This window comes from Belonocnema kinseyi, chromosome 5, assembly GCF_010883055.1.
Source record: "Belonocnema kinseyi isolate 2016_QV_RU_SX_M_011 chromosome 5, B_treatae_v1, whole genome shotgun sequence".
Classification (NCBI taxonomy): domain Eukaryota; kingdom Metazoa; phylum Arthropoda; class Insecta; order Hymenoptera; family Cynipidae; genus Belonocnema; species Belonocnema kinseyi.
The window spans coordinates 21,809,468-21,817,924 of record NC_046661.1 but is presented as its reverse complement, the minus strand read 5'-3'; the positions used below and the strand labels follow the sequence as shown (position 1 = coordinate 21,817,924).

General features: G+C 32.8%; 1 long non-coding RNA gene across 1 annotated transcript in view; it reads right to left on the bottom strand.

Annotated features, from left to right (window-relative positions):
- Positions 1 to 2,480: 2,480 nt before the first annotated feature.
- Positions 2,481 to 8,457, bottom strand: part of LOC117172974 — a 93,668-nt gene continuing 87,691 nt past the window's right edge. Inside the window, exon 3 of the long non-coding RNA XR_004467087.1 lies at positions 2,481 to 2,830. This is a non-coding gene — a long non-coding RNA (uncharacterized LOC117172974). The remainder of the gene's footprint in view (positions 2,831 to 8,457) is intronic.

Sequence of the window (8,457 nt, the reverse complement as noted above, 5' to 3'; positions counted from 1 at the left end):
GTACACGAAAATACGATACCTGGCGGCCACTAGACGAGGCTCTAGAGAGTTCGTATTTTCGTGTACAACGTTACTCTTGCTTTCCTATATAAAAAACTGACTTCTAATATCGCAATTTGTACGGAGACAACAAGAAGCACATACTTCCTTCAAGTTGTAAATGATTACAGACAGTTCAACTAACTACCTCCAATTTAAATCACTTCATTATCTTCATTAGAACTGAAGATAGTGCGGTCGCATATTTATTAACACCATGAATTTTCTCAGATTTTCTCTATTATTTTTTCTATAAAAAACTATGCTTCAAAGTTCACTGTTTTTAAAAGCTATCAAATTTCATTACTTTTCATCAGATTTTCAGATCTGTAAGCTACAAATAATTTTTTGGAATATTACTTTTCGGCTCATTAACGTACAACATTTGCACCTTTAAAATGATAACCCTTTCATTAACCTACCATTTTTTCTTCACATACTTATTCAACGTCGAAGCCAGAGGACTCGAATTTTCTCGCCGATAGTAGTCCCGTGTTTCCTATGTCCATGGTCATGATCTGCACTGTTGCACTCCGACCTGCACCGAGGCAGGTCGGAGTGAGAAGGAAGAAGTAAGAAGGAGCGGCCGAAGTGCTCTTGGAGTACACCAGTGCAGGATAAACAAATTCGCTATTAATAAAAATGGTTGAAGTCAGATTAGCAGACGAAAAAAAATAATCCCAACATGCGCCGCGTCGCGTTGAAGGTTACAACACACATCCTGTATACAAGCATACGATGTAAATTCAGACATTTATGGAATGCTGAACTGTTTCGCACTATTATATTGAGTAAAATTGCAATTGTACAGTAAACATGACTATATATAGTTTATAAATTATTATATACATGCAGGAATATTATATTGCAAGCTGAAACAGGATAATGTGATTAAAATAAAGCTGGTGGGAATCAAACACGGGTCTCCGACGCAGTAGCACGGCGATATTCTATCCAGCTAAACTAGATAATGATATACATAAGTTTATCGCCCTTTTAAAGTAAATGCTAGCACTCAAATTGATTTCCATTCAAGTATTCATTAATTGTTCACAGTGGTGGCATTTTTCAAATTCTAAGGAACATATCTTGACGTAATCATAATTTATTGTAATAAGGATATTTTGCATCAAACCAAATTGAGTTATAAATAAATTTAAGGAATTTCAGTAAACCGAAGTAAATACCATTAAAAATATGATACCGAACTTAAAATGTAATTAAAATAACTGAATGTTTCCAAAATTTTACACTAATATATTATCAAAATTGAACTTTAATTAGCAAGTTAAAAAGGAAATAAAATTTAAATTTAAAAATATTCAAAATGAACTATTTTTAAGTCGAAATTGTGAAATTAAAAGTTTTAATTGATAGTTGGTTCACTTTAAACGCAATGATAATTTGGTCAGCTGACATCGTTTACGCTCGGCTGCACTCGGTCCAATGCTCAGCTCGCTTACTAAGTCACTTACTAATATTCGAGAGCGATCTTCCGAATTTATCTTACTCCATAATACAAAAAATAGAAAGTGTCATAGTACAATTCATATTCCTACGGACACTAGCAATTCCTCTTACAAATTTATTCTTCTATGTTATTTTAGGTACTTATTACTTCTACTCTTTTTATAAAATTTAATTATGTCTCTACTAATTTATCCTATCTAGAATTTTACTATAAAAATACTAAGACTTCGTATTATCAATAGGGAAATTTAATATAAAAGTAGTAAAGCTTACGACTACTGCATTAAAATATACGAATTATCGCCTTAGTCCCTCGATTGTAACCTAATTTAGTAATTTTTCGAGTAACAAGTTTCTCAGTGTAAAATTAATTATTATGTTGATTTTCGGTATTATAGTACGGCTATACATCTTTAAATAATTTTATTTTATTTCCATTCCCGTTTTAGGGAGTTGCAATTTATACATTTTATTTATTTTATAAAATAGATACTTTATATAAGTGAAACATGACTGGAATGTCGATCAGTGAATTTGCACGGTTCCAGTAAGTAATCACAAATACGACACTAATTGCTCGTAACTTTTCATTAATTACAATGAAGGGAGGAGAATTTTTATAGAACGAACAAATAAAACATGAAATAACTTTTTCCCTAAAATATTGACGAAAAGAACAAAAGTCTCTTGATTTTTACGTGTCCTACTTTTATTGCAGTAATACCAGTAACATTTATAATACATTCATAAATCAAGATAAATTTGTACCTCGCAACCTCGCGCATGCATTAATTTAACACTATCTTAAAATCTTGTTTTTTTAACTGCCTTATAAAATTGATAACGAAGTTTGTGAACCAGATATCTTCAGCTCGTGTCTGGCAAATACAATGAAAGTAAGATACTAAAAAGTAAGGTTATATTACTTAATACCGAGATAAAATGCTACGTCTTTATATTCCTAACTTTATGTACTGAGAAAAATGGATTATACTATTTTGGACAGAGATCCATAGATTCTGGAAAAATGTTCATAATAGACATATGCTTTTCTGAACAAGGCAACGAAACTTCTTTTTAAAATATTGAAGATAATTTAATGACAAAATTGAAAATAACCTACAACATAACTGCAATCAATTAGAATTGAATTAAGTTTACAATATTGTATTCAGAATGCTTGTAAAACTATTATTCTTTTTGATAAAAACAGAGATTGTACAATGTACAGGTGAATAATGACGCCGACCTTCTTCTTGTCAAACCAGATGCGTGTGGAGCACTTCTTGTGTGCAGGTGTTAGCGCAGCTAGTATTCGGCCCTGTGAATATTTTATTTTAATGACTATTCAATTTATATATTTATTTGCATTCCGTACTTATCATTTGCTTTGTAATCACTACAAGATACTAAAATAATAATAAAAGAATAAAAATAATACTAAAACTTAAAAATGGTAGCTCTTAAGAGTCTAAGAAAGCATCCAGAGGCCCCTACTGAAAACCCTTTTGAAACACCCGACGTCGGACCCTACGTCGGATCCTAATAGTTTCCGTCGTCGGAAATGACGCAGGAAACGTCGCGTCGTAGGATTCGATGTGCGATCAAGTTTCCGAGCATTTATTTGCGTCTTCATGTTCTGATTTTTCTACATGTTTATGCATTGTTAAAGATTAAGTTGCTTAAAGCCCTGTAGGCTTTGGCTAAACATTCTCGTCGTAACACTCGCGCTACTCGTTTCAATTAATAAAATCAAAATGACAACTCCTATTAAAAATAGTTAAAGGAAATTTTGTAGAACTTTTCAAACGCTATACTGTTAAAAATGTTTGTTATTTTACAATACATCACAACACAAAATGTAATGTGAGATTACAATTTTGGTATTGTGAAGTGTAAGTACAATACACGTATTGTGAATTGAAAGCTTAGCATGTCCGCCGCTGCGAAGCAGCACCATATTCTATGTATCAGCTGAAATTTTAATGGTTTTATTTTGTGCAATATCGGAGTAGAATATTTTATTTGAAAGTGAAGCAAAAGGAAGTTTATACACGTTCATATTAAATCTAAGGTTTTCGCGCAATATAGACTTCCTTCAGAAAGAGAATAAAAGATTGCAATTTAGCGAAATATGTTTTTCTTTTGAAAGCAAAAACAGAAGTTAGTATTTTCATAGTAACTTTTAGAATGTCTTGAGTTTTATTTTTATAATGCGAAATTATATAATCTGCACCAGAAACTTACAGTTTGAAATTGGTATTCGTGCAGGTTATGTTTGTGACTGTGACAGCATTTTGCATACAAATTATCGATTGTTTTCAAACTTTAAGTTTCTGCTGCAGATTATATTATTTCGTGGTATAAAAATAAAAATCAAGACATTATAAAAGTTACCGCGAAAATACTAACTTCTGTTTTTGCTTTCAGATGAAAAACATATTTCCCTAAATTTCAATTTTTCGTTCTATTTCTTAAGGAAGTCTATATTGCGCGTAATTTGCTGACTTTTAAAAGTAATATACTTCTCTTCTTAAGCGGTCCTTAATAATGAAAATGAAACAATTAATTGTTTTAAAGTGTAATCCCAGTGCCACCTTAACCAGAAACTTAAAAATTTTCAAATTTTCTGTGTTTTTTTTTTTTTAATTACGAAGCTTTTGTGATGTGACTGGTATGGTTTTTAATCATCTACCAAATTTATTTCAAGTAATGTCAAATTCAATATAAAAATAATCACATGTAATTACTTTTAAGAGCAAAAAAGCGAAAAACATTCTGTTACACCGCGATACCGTCACACAGCAATTTAATTTCCTCCGAACTGAATAACTTTTTTGGATAACAATTTATTAATTATCATTCAGCATTCCCATACCTCGAAAGGGTATTTTTATTTTTGTAAAAAAATAAAAAAACTCTACTTCTAATCGTTACTGCAAACCGATTTTCAAAACCTATGAAATTCTACCCTATTCAAAGTTACTGTTGTGATTTCACAATAAATGTAATGGAAGTTTATTACCAAAACGTAATGTAATTTCACAATACATGTAATATAATTTTGAAACACATGTATTGTAATTTTACAATACATGTATTGTGATGCAGATTTTTTTGGATGTTCTGAAATTACAAAACATTTGTTATAATTTCACAATACTGTATTGTGTCGGTACAATTTCATGTATTGTAAAATTACATTACGTTTTGGTAATAAACTTCCATTACATTTATTGTGAAATCAGAACAGAAATTTTTAACAGTGCATAACTGCTCTTTAAGACTACATTTTTCATATTTTGTGTCGTTTGGTTTGAAATTTGAATGTGTGGTGTCAAATGTCAGACAATTTTAATACATTCTTAATCATAAATGATGATAATGTAATAAATTATAACAAATGTATATCTCTTATTTGGGTGAACAACTTTTTTCTATAATTTTTTTCGTATCTTTTGTGAATTTTCCACACATTTTTCATTTTTATTTGTATGCCATTTTTTATTATTAACACTAAACCTACGCGTCATATCAAACATTTATTTATAAAAACATTTGTAAATGTGTTTTAGCTGCACAATTTTTAATACATAATTTTTTCGTAGCTTGGGTAATTTTTCAAAAAATTTAATTATTTTCTCTTTGATGTTATTGTTTAATTATATTTATATTTATTTATATTATAGATATAGGTATAGGTATATAAGAATCTCTGTTTATTTTTCTTACTTTCCTTATAACTCGATCTTCCTTTTGTTGCTGTACTCTACTTTCGAGACTACATGCATTCTTACAGAGTTCCTAACGGTTGAACCTTTCGTTATACTAGCGACAAGCGTTTAGTCTGAACCATTTAATTCCTATTCTTAATATTTTTATATTAACCTTCGTGAGGTGGCCCAACGTGAAAATGGTATGCTTTACTTGTATTAGACTGAGTCGCCTATTTCTAACAACGATACCCATGTCTTTAAAATAGATTTCTCTCCGTGAGGATGTCGTTGTTAGAAGTGCGACTGAAGTGTGTGGTACTGCACTGAAAAAATATTTTTCTTTAAAAGCAACAAAAGGCTCCAGTTAAACTAAATTTAGTTGAAATGACAAGGATTCATTATTAATAAAATTATGGTAATACAGTTCATTAAACTATACCAACCTAATAATACCAATAAAACTAAACCTAGTTTCATTAGCGTGACAACTCTATTTGATAATTATAAATATCTAGTGTTTTTCCTTTATAAAGAGGCACCACGATCGGGCCACTTTGACGTTTTTCTACTTTGTCTCTACAAAAGAGACGCTGCGAGGAGTATTGTGTTCAAAGCTCGATTTCTTCTATCACTTGTAAATAGTTTCAGTAGTAGTGGAGTAGATGCATGATGATAATGTATTGGTACATGAAAGGAATCTGTTGGATGTAACACTTTTTGCTTCGAGTGCAATTCAGGGTTAAGAAAAAGAAATATTTTCCGAAAATGCGTACCCAAAAAAATCAAGATTTAGAAAAATTAGTTTCATACAGCATAATATGAAATATTCTCGTATATGATGTACTTTAGAACCAGCGCAGCGTCGTAGCCAGGATTTTTTTCAGGGGGGGGGGCTTCGATTTTTTCGGAGGGGGCTTCGGTATTTTATATAGGCAAAGGGTGGGGGGAAAGGTAATTGAATAATGAAAATACTTAGTTTCGGGGGGGGGGGGCTGGAGCCCCAAGCTCCCCCCCTGGTTACGCCACTCTTTAGGACTATACAAATTCGAAACTCAGATCATCGGATCAACAATGCTACTCCTAAGCATTGCAACTTTTTTGCCTTGTCAAAATAGATAAATATTTTAGTTGACGTAACGTGTTCTCCTTGTTGTTACGTCGGGTACGACGTATCTCCACAGACAAAATTCGGCCCTGAGAGTGCGTTATTACCATCTTTGTTATCCTTACGGCGTTGGTCGCAACCCTGCCCTGCCGAACGCTCCTAAGTAGATAAGAGTCAATTATCCAAAACGAGAAATGCCACATTTTATGGAACTACGATTAAACATAGTTCTTCAAGACTTCCAGAAACGAACTAAATTTGTGCCAAAAATGTTTCAAGGCATTTGCGAGATGGCTGCAGAAAGCTCCCACCCCTCGGTCGCTTTGTGTCCTCAATACACAAAGGTTTTTCCGGCCTGTCGTTGTAATTTCATCGTGCTCTATGGTTACTCATCTCATGGTCGTGACACGTGACCATGATTATGATTTACCACGATTACCCTGGGGGTCGGTATGGTGAGCCGGTACTGCTTAGAAATGAAACATTTCAATAGTACACGACAATATTTATTCGGCACCATTAGCGGGTGGTGGGGGTGGGGTAAACTTCATGATCCAGAACATCACGTATCACAGGCCATGCACCGAGGGCTTAAATTCTTGAGTTTTTGGTATAATTTTTGGTGTGCACTAAGTTGCAAGATTGTATAGATTGTATAGAATATAACTTCGAAATCAGTAAGTTTCGCTGAGGAATCAATGAGTTACGCTGGAAAATCAGCAAAATGTGCGCCCGCACAAAGTAGAAAACAAAGTCGTCAGTGCTACATACACAATTTTTTGCGTGCATTCGAGGAAATTATGTTATTAATTTCGTCACAGCTCATTAAATTTTGTTTACTCGATTTACATCATTCTCGAAATATTTGAGGACAATTTTATTCGAACGTAAACGTAATTAATTTTTAAAGATGGTGACGAATTTTTAACAGATAATACCCATTTTAGTTTTAAACAGTGGCAGCAGTCTATACAATGAGAAAACTATATCGCATGAATTACAATATATATCGTAATTACTGCGCTATATATCGTGATTATCGCATTATAATAGCGCAAAATCGTGATATCGTACATTGCAAGTTTTTACGTTATATACGGCATAAATTTTGCAATCTATAACGTAAGAATTTAAGTTTATTGCGCTATCACATTCTATTTCTTCTTTTGTTATCTCGCGAGGGTTCTAGTAGTCAGCAAGCGATCACAGAACAAATTGAAGATAAAGTTTACATCGATTCCAGGTGAAAGATTCACCGAGACAAAAATTAACCTTGTCAAATACACTTTACATAAATCGAAGATAATTTCCGATGTTTAACCTTGCCTGGATAATCTTTCATCTTATACTCTTATACCGTTTTTTTTTCGAGGTATAGCGACAATTACGACGCCAGCGCTGTCCAGCGTCGTTTAAATTCATTAAAAAATTTGAGAAAAACAGGCATCCCATTTGTCAGTTACATTTTCCTAACCTCAGTGAAACTTTCGCCGAAATATATGTAATCCTTAACCAGTGCAGGTATTACTTGCAGCAAATTTTTACTTTTTTCTGTAATTGTTTTAAATCTGGTGTCCCTATTTATAGCTCGAACTCACTCATATTCTGCCTTTTTCCCATTGCTGCTAAGGACGCCGTAGCAGACGGCAACAACAAAATATAAATTTTTTTTCTGTGATATTAGTACATTATAATATGGTGCAAAGCTCTGGGACCTAATTGTACGTTATCATATTGCGCTTTCTTGCAATATAGAGGTTTTGCGATATCATTGTGCGATATCTTTTTCTCCGTGTATGGTCTTTTGTGTGACTCTGCCCGTGGTAAACGTTAGCAGACGTAGCACATGTTTATGGTTATACGTCGTAATTGTGATATTATTTCGTGGGTGCAGAAGCAAGGAATAGTTAAAATTCAGAGTTATTTCTCTACTTGATTTCAAACACAGAGGTAAGTTTTTTTCCTTTATATTTCTCGCTTGGGTGCTGCGCCGCATGTGTCATGTGACGCATATACTTATACATACTTATTATTATTATTATTATTATTATTATTATTATTACACCATTAAGCCATTTCCCTTTCGGGGTAGGCGTGACTCACTCGGCAGGGGAAAGGAGTAGTGTG